The sequence below is a fragment of the Cricetulus griseus genome, chromosome X (assembly GCF_003668045.3).
Source record: "Cricetulus griseus strain 17A/GY chromosome X, alternate assembly CriGri-PICRH-1.0, whole genome shotgun sequence".
NCBI lineage: Eukaryota > Metazoa > Chordata > Mammalia > Rodentia > Cricetidae > Cricetulus > Cricetulus griseus.
The window spans coordinates 28571964-28587714 of NC_048604.1; the positions used below are offsets into that span (position 1 = coordinate 28571964).

The 15751-nt window shown below is 43.8% G+C and overlaps 1 non-coding gene across 1 annotated transcript; it reads left to right on the forward strand.

Moving 5' to 3' along the window:
- The first annotated feature begins 12504 nt into the window (after window positions 1-12504).
- On the forward strand, window positions 12505-12611 carry LOC113837820. Its single transcript, XR_003488528.1, has one exon. It is a non-coding gene; the product is annotated as a U6 spliceosomal RNA (small nuclear RNA).
- Window positions 12612-15751: the final 3140 nt, after the last annotated feature.

Genomic DNA, 15751 nt, shown 5'->3' on the forward strand with positions numbered 1-15751 from the left:
CATGCAGAGATCTGACAGGTTCTATCTAAAACTTTCAGGCAGGTGTCAGGTGTTGTAATACAAGCCACAATAGTTAGGAAAAGAGTAGCTGAATCTTAAATTGCTTGGAGAACATAGAAACTCCTATGGCTAACGTGTTTTACTTATATTTGTGAGAAAGAAATTACTTGCTCAGTTTTCAAAAAAAAAATGTTTTGCCCTTCTGATTATGATCTCCTACAAGGAGCTTGGGGTCCTGTCTGGATTACTAGTGGCAAGTCTAAGGAAGGATCTGGACTAAATTTCTGAGGAGTGTCCAAGGAGCTCTCACAGCTATCCGAAAGTCTCCACACAGGTGCATAGCACATGTTGTCCGTTTCGGATTTGTGTTTTCTTTGCAGCTTCAGCTAGTTTCAGTGGTGCCCAAGTCCTTTGTGAGCAAAGGAGCCTAAAGTTAAAGTGACTGGGAAGTTGTAGTGGGGAGGCAAACATTTTGGCATGAGTAGACTAGGGATGGCGCGCTATTGGAGCTTTGGAGGGGAGAGTATATGGGGATCCAGATGAACAGAATTGAAGATGGCAAGTTGCAAAAAGAGAGTAGGAGCGGAATCAGGGTAAAGGAAAAGCTCTTGGAATGACTTTGGAGAGAGCTCAAGTTTCCTGAAGGAGCTACTAATGTTTCACATCACATTATAAAAATGTGCGCCCCAAATTGTGGCAATGTTGGCAGAACAGACAGTGTAGAGTGGTTCAAGAAGAGTCCGGGGGCTGGGGGGTGAGTGAAGTTCGCTAGCACTTAGGTAGCATGTATGAGCTCCTGAGTTTGACCCCCCAGTATGGTGGGGGGCTTCAGTTAATTGATTAACTTGTCTCTCAAAGAGCACGAAGTTGCCAGGCAATGTAGTTCACACCTGTATTCTCTGTACTTGGAGGATGAGGCAAAAACTCAGGAGTAAACGCCAACCCAAGCTGAGTGAGACACCCCCCCCCCCGTCTCAGTAACAACAAAGCATTTCTAGCAGTAGTGAACTGCTTAAAAGCTAGCTATACCTGTCAACCGACTCAAACCAACCAGCATTTCAGACTGCAAAAGGAATACAGAGGGTACAAAAATCTAGCTCTGCCAAACTTCTTGAGCTACTTCTAAAGAAGGAAAGAGACTTCAAGACTATTGCTGATAGGATGCTAGCTGAAAGTGGCTATGGCACATATTTCTGACTGGCCTTTCAATATTTACACAACCCTGCTAACCTGTGTGTCCTAACAGAAAGCCGAATAAACTCTTGAGGACACAAAACGAGAAAAAAGAAAAGGAACCATTGTTTCTGGTGTGTGTGTGTGGGGGGGTTGATCTAATGGTTTCTCCCAAACCAAGGAATTAACTTTTACAAATGTTTTTTTCCTGCTAATCTAAAGTTGGTGAGGAAGAAGCAATATGTCCAGTTCAGCAGTCTTATCCGATCCACACTTGAAAGGAGTGTGGGTTGAGGGAAAATAGAGACAAAAGATAGAGTTGGGAGAGCTTTCCAGTGAATACTGTGATTAGCCCCAAGTTTATTGGTCAAAGTTCTTAAATACTCCAATCAAAAGGGGGGAAGGCAAAAGACTTTCTTAGCAAGATACAAAGAACAAACAAACGTAATTTTCTCCTTAACACTCAAAACTCCAAGTAACCACACCCTAAACCAAATACCCTGTTGTTAAGACATCCATCAGCTACACCTTAGGCCAAATATCCTGTTGTCTAGACAACACATACAATAGCCACACCTTAGGCCAGACATACTATGGTTTAACCTTGAAGGAGCAATAATAGGTTCAACTCTCTGATCTTAAGTCAAGATGGAATGGGCCTCTGCAGCAATATGTTTTGCTGCTTTAAAAAAAAAAAACATGGTCTCACTGTGGCTCTGGCTGGCCTGGACCTTGCTGTATAGACTAGGCTAGCCTCAAACTCACAGTGATTCATCTGCCTCTGCCTTATGAGTGCTGGTAGCTCTTTTGGCTATCATTATCTGTTCATTTCAGTCTCTTCCCCCCTCCTCTCTCCTCTCTTTGGTTTTTTGAGACAGAGTTACTCTGTAGCTTTAGAGCCAGTCCTGGAACTTGCTCTGTAGACTAGGCTGGCCTGGAACTCATAGAGATCCACCTGTCTCTGCCACCACCACCTGGCTCATTCTTCTCTCTGACATTACAAACCTCCCCTGCTATTTCCCTCCATCCACTCCTGTTTCCCTTCAGAAAAGAGCAGGTCTCACAGGGATACCAACTAAACGTGGCATAACAAGTTCTAATAAGACTTGGCACAAACCCTCACATCAAGTCTAGACTTAGACAACCCAGTAGGAGGTAAGAGCAGGTAAAAGAGTAAGAGACAAACCTGCTCCCACTGTCAGGAGCCCCACAAGAACACGGAACACACCACTATAACATATTCACAGAGGACCTAGGTCACACCAATATAAGCTCCCTGATTGTTGCTTCAGTATCTGAGCCTCATCAACCCACCCACAACACCTTTAACAAATTGTCCTGCCTGCAAGAAGGTACTTGGGAAATGGTGACACAGAACTTGCGGGAGTGGCCAACCAAGACTAGTCCAACTTGAGGCCACTAGAGGGAACCCACACCTGACACTGGCTGGATGGCCAGAAACGACACACTGGACAGCCCAGAGACCCAGGATAGAACCAAACATGGCTTGCCCCATCCCCAAAAAGTCAATGAGATTGTTCCTAATGATAGTCTGTTTTTGCTTTTTAACCAAGCATAGGAAGCAGAGATCTAAGTGGACAGTGTTTAGGATTAATATTGATCCCTTGACACCTGCAAGTATTCCCAGGAATCTGGCAACCTCCAGAGTGAACAGGGTGCCCTAAGCATGCCATTGTCATCACCCAGAAGTATAGAGGAATAAAAAAGTCTTCTCTCTACTCAAAGACTGGGCCTTGCTATGCCGTTCTGGTCAGCCTGAAACTCATTACATAGACCAGGCTAGACTGAAACTTGTGATCCTCCCTCTGCCTGGGAATACAGGAATACACCCCCATGTCTGCTTTACCCTTTATAGTTCATATTTGGGTGGATTCTTGCTGATTTGCAAGGGGAAACCCTAAGTAATAGTATGTGTGCCTGTTGCATACCTGTCAGATACCTAGGGAAAAATGAGGAAATGTCTCCTCCTTGTTGACTTTCTTTGTTCCTAGAACACTATTTTGATTCATTAATGTTCCTGTGTATTTCCCAGTTATCTATCTTTTTTAACAAGACTTAATTCATTTTATTTTTCTTGTATAAAAAACCCATTTGTTAGCCACAGCTGGAGCCTGGGGCCTCTGAATTGAGACTCTGCTGTGGGTTTTCACTAGATGGTCTGTGAATTCCTGGTAAGGAGACTTAGTGAATACTGTCTCTTTCCAGAGGTCAGGGGTCAAGTAGTTGTAGGTCTTGGAGATGGCATCAAAGGTCAGGGTTCTCTAAAGGAACATAACTGACAAAATGAATATATTATAATACATATTCATTCTATATATAGAATATACGTAAAGAAGTTTTATTATATTCATTCTCTATATAAATATAGAAGGGGATATATTAAAATGGCTTACAGGCTGTGGTCCAGCTAGTCTGTGTTAGTAGACATTCTTCCCTTGCAAAGTTATTTTCACAAAATACTTTTTTTTTTTTTTTGGTTTTTCGAGACAGGGTTTCTCTGTGTAGCTTTGGAGCCTATCCTGGCACTCGCTCTGGAGACCAGGCTGGCCTCAAACTTAAAGATATCCACCTGTTATTACCTCCCTAGTGCTGGGATTAAAGGCATGCACCACCGATGCCCGGCCACAAAATACATTTGTTAAAACTGTCTCAGAATGTTGTCCAGGCTAGCCTTCTGTGATCACAACTACATCTACCTTAAAAGTGCTGGAATTACAGATATGCACCACCAAGCCTAGCAGTCAGAAATATATACATTGTGTGCCTATTAACATATAGAGAAAACCTTTCTCACAGTTTAATACTTTTATTTTTTGATTGTTATGTAGATAGGATCTCTGTAGCTTAGATTGGTCTTGAACTTGCAGCAGTCTTGCCTCAGCCTCTTCCCTGATAGGATTGCAGTTATGAGCCACCATACTAGGGTGTGTGTGTGTGTGTGTGTGTGTGTGTGTATTGTGTAAGGGTGTTTTGCCTGCATATGCGTCTGTGTACCAAGTGAATGCCTGCTACCCACAGAGGCTAGAAGAGGGTTTCAAATTCCCGGGAACTGAAGTTATAGGCACTTGTTAGTCATCATGTGGGTGCTAGGACTCAAACTCAGATCCTCCAGAAGAGCAAGCAGTGCTTTTAACTGCCGAGCCAACTCTCCAGCCACAAGAAGTTTCATGTTTCATCTTTGTTCCCCCTCCTCGCCGCCCCCCCCCCCCCAGACAGAGTTTCTCTGTGTAGCCCTGACTATCCTGGCCTCACAGAGATCCACCTGCCTCTGCCTCCTGAGTGCTGGGATTAAAGGCGTGCACCACCACCTGGCTTGTTTCATGTTTCTTAATCAAAACCATAACAAGGCATTCTTAAATTGGAAGTAATATAAATATCAAAGTGAGTTAATTTTCGGCACCCAACCTTTTTATTGATTAAAACTCCTCCTCCAGTGTGTGTGTGTGTGTGTGTGTGTGTGTGTGTGTGTGTGTGTGTTCATGTCCATTGTTAGATATCAGAATTCTTGTTTTTAGAGCAGGCTTGACTAGCATCATAGCATACACCTGTAATCCCTGTCCTTCGGAGGCCTGGGAGGACCAGAAATATGAGGTCATCCTCAGCTACAGTGCTTGAGGCCAGTTTGGGCTTCATGAAACCCTGACTCAGAAAACAAACAAACAAAAAACTGGGACCGGCTTTTAAAATCCTGTAAAATAGGGTCAAGCGCTACATGATGGAGGGATTCACTGAGTTTGTTGCTGTGTTAAGGATGTGGATCTTCAAAAAGTATTTGTCCTGCATCTCAAATTCAAGACATTACAGTAGTAATCTTCACAGACCCTGAACACTGTATCGACATAAATAATTGCAGAGACTTCGGCTAGGTGTGGTGACACATGCTTTTAATTCCAGCACCAGAAAGACAGAGGCAGGCAGAACTTGAGAACACAAATAGAACGGTGGGTTTTTGTTTATTTGTTTGGTTTTGGTTTTTTGAGACACACTTTCTCTGTGTTATAGTCCTGACTGTCCCAGAATTCACTCTGTAGACCAGGCTGCCCTCGAACTCACAGAGATCAGATGCCTCTGCCTCCCTAGTGCTGGGATTAAAGGTGTGCACCATCACTGGGCATCCAGAACAGATTTTGAAGCCAGCCTGATCTACATATGGAGTTCCAGGCTTGCCAAAGCTACACAGTGATACCCTGTCTGAAGAGAACAAAAAAGAACATTGAAAAGAAATGTCTCAAAGTGGGTTGGGTGTATACCCCAGAGCTAGAGCACCAGGTTGGGACAGGGAAGATGGAGAAAGGATATGGGTATTTTCCCAGCCACACTGCCAGGACCTGGGAGGACAGTGGGAGCAAACCTGAGCTAGTCTCTGCTCCACTCCAACTCACAGTTTAGAGGGCACAAATGAGAAGATGGGCAGTGTGGTACAGTGATGGGGAGCTATGGACACTTGAAGGAAGTCCACCCAACCCAGGCTTGGAGAGCAGAGACCTCCCAGAGGAGTAGAAGCCAGTCAAACACAAACAGGAAAACAGCCTATTGACAGCCCGGGAGAGGTGGTGGGAACAGGGCGGGGTGCTTTGTGACGCACAGAAAAAAGTCAACACTACTCAGTGCTCCAAGGAGTCTCGGCTGTCTCTCCTACATGGAAGTAGTAGGAACTAGAGCAAATCATCTGTGATTTTAAGCCTCAGTGCACTAGTCAAATGAGGACAGTACTCGAACAATGCCAGTGTTACAGGTTGGTGTTACATAGGGGACATAAAATACATAATGTATGTGCTCACAAAACAATTATTTTTACATGATTTCTCCTATATAAAGCTGATATTTTGACTTACAGACTGTCTCACACGTGATACGTATTTCTATAATTATAATATTCCATTCTTTACATATTATGTACAACCTTGTGCCACTACATTAACTGTTGTGCTGACCTTTTTACTCATACACTTAAGATTTTTTTCATTTTTCCCTTTTAATCTTAGTTTGTTGGCCAAGAAAGAGACATTTTAGCCCGGCGGTGGTGGCGCATGCCTTTAATCCCTGCACTGGGGAGGCAGAGGCAGACGTATCTCTGTGAGTTCGAGGCCAGCCTGGTCTACAATTGTGAGCTAGTTCCAGGACAGCCTCCAAAGCCACAGAGAAACCCCGTCTTGAAAAATAAAAAACGAACAAACAAACAAACAAGAAACAAAAAAACCAAAAAGAAAAAAACCAAAACAGAGAGACATTTATATATTATTATAATCCTATTTGGCCTCCTTCATTTTCACAATTTCTTATCCTCGGCTTTAATACATTAAACACTACCATGCCACCACACAGACTTCCCTCTTCTCCAGTCTCTTTGAAACTAGAAAATTCTTGTGCCTTTGTGCTCAGAATCTAAATTGCCACCACTTAGGGAAGTTCGCCCTCTGGCGGTTATTTTAAGTCACTAAAAGCAAGACACCATGCTTCCGTTTCTGTGGTCTGTGGTTTCTTGTCTTAAGCTTTTTGTTTGTTTGTTTTTTAAATGTTTGGGGGTTTTTTGCCTAAATGTATGCGTGTGCCTGGTACCCGTGGAGGCCAGAGGACTGTATAGGATTCCTGGACCTGTGTTCATGGATGGTTATGGGTCGCCATTTGGGTCCTCTGGAAAAGCAGCCAGTGCTCCTAATGGCTAAGCCTAAAGCTTTTAAGCACAAACATCTCTCTCTCTCTCTCTCTCTCTCTCTCTCTCTCTCTCTCTCTCTCTCTCTCTCTCTCTCTCTCCTCTCCCTCCCTCCCCCTTCTTTCTTTATTTCTTTCAGATTTTTCGAGACAGGGTTTCTCTGTGTAGCTTTGTAGACCAGGCTGGCCTCGAACTCACAGAGATCCGTCTGCCTCTGCCTCCTGAGTGCTGGGATTAAAGGTGTGCGCAACCACCTGGCTCTGACTATCCCTTGTGTTCATATGCTATGGACACATAAAACATATATATACACACATATAAACAAAACATTTTGAAATTGAGTCACACATGGCATTTCATCCCTGAAGCCCAAGGCCTTGAGAGACTAAGCTAGGAAGATTGCAATGAGGCCAAGGCCAATCTGGGCTACAGAGTGAGACTCTGTCTCAAAAACAGCAACCACAGGCTGGAGAGATGACTCAGTGGTTAAGAGCACTGACTACTCTTCCAGAGAACCCAGGCTTGATTCCCAGCACCCACATGGCAGCTCACAGCCACCTGTAGCTCCAGTTCCAGGGGACCCAACACCCTCACACAGACACACACGGTGGCAAAGACACCAATGCATACAACACAAAGATAAATAAATAATTTTAAAAGACCAGCAACTCCAAAATTGAAATTGAGTCAAGTATGGTGGTGCATGTCAGTAATCCCATCACTCAGGAGGGTGAGGCAGGAGGAGTGCCAGCTTTGAGGCCAAACTGAGCTGCATAGTGAGAGCCATTCTCAATAAGCTGAGTGGGGGGTGCAGACCTAAGTGGTAGAGCGCTTGCTTAGTGTATGCATGGTCCTGCATTTGATCTTCAGCAACACACACACACACACACACACACACACACACACACACACACACACACACACACACACATGAAATTGTTTACCTTTGCCTTTGCCTTGTACCCGCAAACCATACTGTTGAAAACATACATTCTCATATTTTAATTGACAATTAGTGCACATATTTATGGAGTCCAACATAAAATTTCAGAGTATGTATACAGCACACTTTAATGATCTGATTGGAGTAATTGGAGTAACTTCTCTTCAAACTCCCACCCTAGCCCAGGCTGGCATAGCCACAGCCCTTCTACTCCAGGATGTCTACTTTTAGCCTCTATATTAATGGGAGTATGCAATATTTGTCTTTCTATGCTTGACCTATTTTATTTACCATAATGTCCTTTAGTGCCGTTCATGTTGCTGCAAATGGTAGTGTTTTATTGCTGGATTCTATTCCATTATGCAGATGTACCACATTTTCTTTATCTATTCATCTATGAGTGGACTCTAGTCAATTGTAAATGTGCTCTACTGAACACAGGAGTCATGGGCCACCATGCTCGGCTTTCCATTTTTTTCTGTTGTTGCTGAGGATTGAACCTACGGCCCCGTGCATAGAGGGCAAGTACCACCAAAGTACATCTCCAAATCCCCACAGAATTTATTTTAGAATGAGCACAAGTGATGAGGTAGGACCCAACAAGTTGTCAAGTTACATAAAAGTGAAGCCTATCCTAGCACTCGCTCTGGAAACCAAATATTAAACTGTAAATATTGGACCTGAAATGTTCTTTTAAAAAAATGGTTTTTCAAGATAAGGTTTCTCGCCGGGTGGTGGTGGCGCACGCCTTTATTCCCAGCACTCAGGAGGCAGAGGCAGGTGGATTTCTGTGAGTTCGAGACCAGCCTGGTCTAGAGAACGAGTGCCAGGATAGCCAGGGCTACATAGAGCAACCCTGTCTCCAAAAAAGGAAGAAAGAAAGAAAATAATGTAAAGAATGGCCTTTCTTTTTGGGGAAGGGTTTCTGTGTAGCCCTGGCTGGTCTGGAACACCTTATGTTGTGGTGACCCCCACAACAAAATTTTTTTCATTGCTATTTCATAACTGTCATTTTGCTACTGTTGTCATGCAGGATATCTAATTTGGGACACACACAGGTTGAGAACCACTAGGATAGAAACCCTGACCACTACAGCAAACAGTAGGCCGCTGGATGGTGGCAAACACTTCCCTCCACCCCCTCCTGAATACTTGAGATGGTTAAGTGTTCTTAGCTGCTGGCACATTGCCTCACATCAGTGATTTGTCTTCTTTCTTGATGACAAAATCAACTATGTTCAATCCACAGAGGTTACAAAAAGAAATAGGTTATCTGAGGCTGGAGATATGGTTCAGGGGTTAAGAGCACTTGATGCTCTTGCAAAGGACCCAAATTCGGTTTCTAGAACCCACATGGTGGCTCATAACCATCCATAACTCCAGTTCCAGGGGACCTGATACCCTCTTGTGACTTCCACAGCTACCAGTCACACACATAGTGCACATACGTACATGCAGGCGAAACACTCAAACAGCCAGGCATGGTGGTGGTCTCCTGTAATCCCAGCACTTGGGAGGCAGAGACAGGTGGATCTCTGAGTTCTAGGCCAGCTTGGTTTATAGAGTTAGTTCCAGGATAGCCAGGGCTACATAGACAAACCCGGCCTTAAAACAAACAAAAACCTCCAAAGCTACACAGAGAAACCCTGTCTCGAAAAACCAAAACCAAAAAAACCAAAAAAACCGAAAACAACAAAATCCTCCTCCCCCAAACCCAAAACACTTAAATACATAAAGTAAATAAGTTGTTTTAAAAAAATGAGTGCCTGGGAAGATGGCTCAGCAGTTAGCAGCATTTATTGCTCTTGCAGAGGATCCTGGTTGGGCTCCCAGCACCCACATGGTGGCTCACAGTGCTTGTAACTACAGTTGAAGGGCATCTGGCATCTTCTTCTGACACACTCACACTCCTGAAGACAGCTGGTGCACATACATCACACACACACACACACACACACTCCTGAAGACAGCTGGCACACATACAACATACACACACACTCAGTCACACATATACATAAAATAAATCAATATTTTAAAGAAAGAAATGAGGTGTCTGTGGTTGTCTCTCACATTTCACTGTGTGGGACCTTGTAGGAACTAGACGTTTAAACTATGGTTCTCTGACCACCTTTCTATTTTAACTCTTATGGCTGCAGTTTTTATTATATAGTACTGTGCATCAGGAATTGAAGTAAGGGCCTCATACACTTGATACAAGAGATCTAACACTGAAAACAAAAACAAAAAAGCCGGGCAGTGGTGGTGCATGCCTTTAATCCCAGCACTCGGGAGGCAGAGGCAGGCGGATCTCTGTGAGTTCGAGACCAGCCTGGTCTACAAGAGCTAGCTCCAGGGCAGCCTCCAAAGCCACAGAGAAATCCTGTCTCGAAAAAAAAAAAAAAAAAAAAAAAAAAAAAAAAAAAAAAACCAAGAGATCTAACAATGAGCTATATCCCCAGCCTTTAAAAAAGGTTTATGTTGCTTGGAGTTGGTGGCACAGCCTTTGATCCCAGCATTCAGGAGGCAGAGGCAGGAGGATCTCTGTGAGTTCCAGGCCATCCTGGTCTACAGAAAAGAAAAAAAAGTTCCAGGACAGCCAGGGCTAAACAGAGAAACTCTGTCTTGAAAAACCAAAAACTAAAATAGAATAAAAAATTTGAAATTCCAAAGCTACACAGAGAAACCCTGTCTCGAAAAAACCAAAAAAAAAAATTGAAATTATATTACCCAGAGTTTTGCTAAGTGTCTTTAGGACTGGGATTTTTTGATACCCCTCCTTCAGCATCCCAACTAGCTGCAACTCCAGAAATATGCCACCATGCCCAGCAAACCAAAATGATTTTGATGCAACTTTTTTTGGAGCCAGAACCCAGAATTGTGCATGGTAGACAATTGCTTTATCACTGAGCTATAGCCCCATCCCCAGTGCAACTGTTAATAATAATATTTAGTCCGAAACAAAAACAATGGGGGGTAAAATGCTAAAGTGGATGGGATGTGGGCATCATGTGTAAACTGAGACTGGCTAAGGCAAAGTGGTAGGCACTGAACGTGCTTCTCTCTACATTTTTTTATTGTTTTTTTTTTTTCCGAGAAAGGGTTTCTCTGTAGTTTTGGAGCCTATCCTGGCACTCGCTCTGGAGACCAGGCTGGCCTCGAACTCACAGAGATCCACCTGCCTCTGCCTCCCGAGTGTTGAGATCTAATGCAGAAGCAGGTGGTTCTCTGTGAATTTAAGGGCAGCCTGGTCTCCATAGAGAGTTCCAGGACAGCCAGGGCTATGTAGAGAGACGTAGTCTCAAAAATATCTAATAATAAATACATGATATGAAGGCCAGGCATGATGACTCATGTCTATAATCCCAGCACTCAGGAGGTAGAAAGAGGAGTTTTACAAATTTAGGACCAGATTGGTCTGAGTTACTTTTCTAATTACTATGACAAAACATCATGACCAAGGCAATTTATAGAGGAAAGCATTTAATGGGTCTTCCATACAGTTTCAGAGGGGGAGTCCACGACCATCATGAGGCAGGGAGCATGGCACTGAACATTAGCTAGAAGCTTATATCTCACAAACATGAGGCCGAGAGCTAACTGGGAATGGTGTGAGCCTTTGAAACTTGAAAGTCCATCCCCAGGGACACACCTTCTCCAGGGAGGCCATACTTCCTAATCCTTCCCAAAGAGTTCCACTGACTGGGGACCAAGCACTTGAATATATGGGCCTATAGGGGCCATCTTCATTCAAATTACCACATCTACTTAGCAATTTCTAAGCTCTAGTCAGAGCTACATAGAGCAACCCCTCTATAAAAATGTATGATATATAGTACATTTATTTCTCTATTAACATGTCAAATACCACTATCTCAAGGAGAATTTAGAAGGTAATACGCCAAGGGTTGATAATGTACATGAATGGTAGAGTGCTTGCCTAGCATGCTTGAGGCTCTAGGTTCATTGCCCAGCACAGCAAAAAAGGTCTATATGTAAACAGGCATAAATGTTGATCAAGCTGAAAATTTTAGAAAGGAGACCGAGAGAGGGTAATACTGGTGGATGAGGAAAGACAAAGGGTGGGCAAAAGAATACATGGGACATGAAAAAACGACAGAGCAGGTTAGGTGGACCTAGAGGGAGGAACACTGGTAGTAAGGGGTGGAGGAGATGAGGTGAAGAACCACATAAGGATACTTTCTTGGAAAATATAAAGGTATCTAATACACTATATGGTGATTTAAAAATTAGAACATAAGAAAGTAATAGGCCTGGGCTGGAGAGATGACTCAGAGGTTAAGAGCACTGGCTGTTCTTTCAGGGGTCCTGAGTTCAATTCCCAGCAACCATCTATCTGTAAAGAGATCTGGTGCTCTCTTCTGGTGTGCATGCATACATGCAGGCAGAACACTGTATATATAATACATAATTTTTTTTTTAAAAAAAAGAAAGTTATAGGCCTAAAGTACGGGCCGACCCAAACCATATTTCAGGAGACCCACAATAATAGTGATGTGATATAAAAACTGAAACAGAATTGAGTATGGCAGTGCCCACCTTTAATCCCAGCACTAGGGAGGCTGAGGCAGGTGGATCTATGGGAATTCAAGCACAGCCTGGTCTACATAGCAAGTTCCAGACCAGCCAGGGCTACATGTGAGACCCTGCCTCAAAAACAAAGCAACAAAAAACATTTTGGTAAAACATACCTATGGTGCTTGCTCGTCAGCACATATACTAAAATTGAAACAATACAGAGAAGATTAGCATGTCCCCTGCACAAAGGATGACACTCGAATTTGTGAAGTGTTCCATATTTTTCAATCCACAACCCCAGAGAAGCTAGGAAACAAGGAAGATCCTAAGAGAGCGATACATGGACACCGGAGAAGGGGAAAGGGACAAGATCTCCTTAGTAAATTGGGAGCAGGGGAGAGGGGGGAGGGAGGGGGGAAATAGGAGGGGAGAAGGGGAGGAGGAGGAGACCATGAGAGATCAGGAAGGTCGAGTTGGGGGAAGAACAGAGAAGAAGAGCAAGGAAAGAGATAACTTAATAGAGGGAGCCATTATGGGCTTAATGAGAAATCTGGCACTAGGGAAATCTCCAGGGATCCACAAGGATGACCACAACTAACAATCTAAACAGTAGTGGAGAGGCTACCTTAAATGCCCTTCCCCTATAATGAGATTGATGACTACCTTATATGCCGTCCTAGAGCCTTCATCCAGTAGCTGATGGAAGCAGAGGCAGACACCCACAGCTAAATACTGAACTGAACTCTGGAATCCGCTTGCAGAGAGGGAGGAGTGATGAGCAAAGGGGTCCAGACCAGGCTGGGAAAACCCACAGAAACAGCTGACCTGAACAAGGGGGAGCTCTTGGTCCCCAGACAGACAGCTGGAAAACCAGCATGGGACTGATCCAGACCCCAGGAACATGGGTTTCAGTGAGGAGACCTCAGAAATCTATGGGGCCCCTGTAGTAGATCAGTCCTTATCCCTAGCATAGGTGTGGACTTTGGGAACCCATTTCCCATGGAGGGATACTCCCTGAGCCTAGATAGATGGTGGAGGACCTAGGTCCTGCCCCAAATGATGACAGACTTTGATGATCCCCCATGGGGGGCCTCACCCTCCCTGAGGAGTGGATGTGGGGGGGTGGGATGGGGGATGGTGGGGGCATGGGAGGACAGGAGGGAGAGGTATCTAGGATTGGTATATAAAATAGGATTGTTTTTAATTTACATAAAAATTAATTAGAAAAACATACCTATGATTTTTACTGGTGACCATGTTATAGGTGTTCACCAAGTCTGCTGAGGTTTGTGTCTATATTCATATATATACATATATATATATATATATATATGAATATTCGTGTCTATATTCATATATAATGAGATCCCAAATTTTGGTTGAGATTAGTTTAGATCAGTGGTTCTCAACCTGTGGGTCCCAACACCTTGGGAGGGGTCAAATGACCCTTTCACAGGGGGTCACATATTAGATATCCTGCATATTAGATATTTACAGGATTTATAACAATAGCAAAGTTACAGTTATGAAGTAGCAACAAAAATAATTTTATGTTGGGTCACCTCAACATGAGGAACTGTATTAAAGGGTCACAGCATTAGGAAGGTTGAGAACCACTGTCTAGGCCATCAACATGAGGAACTGTATTAAAGGGTCACAGCATTAGGAAGGCTGAGAACCACTGTCTATCTAGACCATCAACATGAGGAACTGTATTAAAGGGTCACAGCATTAGGAAGGGTGAGAACCACTGTCTAGACCATCCACATGAGGAACTGTATTAAAGGGTCACAGCATTAGGAAGGCTGAGAACCACTGCCTATCTAGACCATCAACATGAGGAACTGTATTAAAGGGCCACAGCATTAGGAAGGCTGAGAACCACTGTCTAGACCATCAACATGAGGAACTGTATTAAAGGGTCACAGCATTAGGAAGGGTGAGAACCACTGTCTAGACCATCAACATGAGGAACTGTATTAAAGGGTCACAGCATTAGGAAGGGTGAGAACCACTGTCTAGACCATCAACATGAGGAACTGTATGAAAGGGTCACAGCATTAGGAAGGGTGAGAACCACTGTCTAGACCATCAACATGAGGAACTGTATGAAAGGGTCACAGCATTAGGAAGGGTGAGAACCACTGTGTAGACCATCAACATGAGGAACTGTATTAAAGGGTCACAGCATTAGGAAGGGTGAGAACCACTGTCTAGACCATCCACATGAGGAACTGTATTAAAGGGTCACAGCATTAGGAAGGGTGAGAACCACTGTCTAGACCATCAACATGAGGAACTGTATTAAAGGGTCACAGCATTAGGAAGGGTGAGAACCACTGTCTAGACCATCAACATGAGGAACTGTATTAAAGGGCCACAGCATTAGGAAGGGTGAGAACCACTGTCTAGACCATCAACATGAGGAACTGTATTAAAGGGTCACAGCATTAGGAAGGGTGAGAACCAAGGGTTTAGATGATTGTGTTGTTTTTTTTTTTTCTCTTACACTGTATGCATCTCCTGAATTCTATCTCTGGATCCTGAGAGATAGATATTTCTGTTACTCAGTTGCCCTTTCTTTATTGTGTCTCCTCAACGCTTAATAGATGACTGGTTGTAAGTGATGGTGACTGTCTGGTACACATGTCTTTATGGCACGTGTCATTGCTTCCTTTCTTACTGAGCTTGCTATTTCTCTCACCCGAGCCTTCCAAGGGAGGGTGTTGACTGGAGCATTTCTTCCTCCAGTTTGCAACAGTGAGGATGCTGCATCTCGTTCTGCAGAGGGTACTCTATGTCCTTTGCTAATCTATCCTCTGTTGGGTTCTCCAGTGGACCTTGCAGAAGAAGCAATAGTGATGCTTGGTGAGCACGCTCAAACCCCAGAGGTGCTGGTGAGTATATGGAAGGATGTGATGGTTAACAAGCATTTTTGAACAAGCACCACTCAGGAATTGAGAGAGACAGTGTGTGAAGCCCTCCCTGCCTTTGTCTGCTCACTGGAGACACTCACTTACATCATCCTGTAGGCTTGGCCCAGGCATTGTCGAGCTGGTGTTAAGCTGGTGTTGAGCTTTTTCTTTTGCGTTGTCTGCCTTCCCACTTTGTCTTTGCATCATTCGCCTTCCCACCCCTTCCGTTTGCAGTGACTAATCTCTAAATGCGCACATTTCACACTTCCATTTCTACCTCACTGTTTTTGCAAAGCCCAACCTGTGACAAGCCACATCCTGACCTCTTAGGAACATCTTAGTTACTTTTCTAGGGCTGTGACAAAACACTATATCCAAAGTCACTTGTAAAAAAAAAAAAAAAAAAAAAAAAAAAAGCATTCAATTTGGAGCTCCCAGTTCTAGAAGGTTTGGTTCATGACTGATGGTAGGGAGCATGGCAGCGGGCAGGCACGACACTGGAGCAGTAGC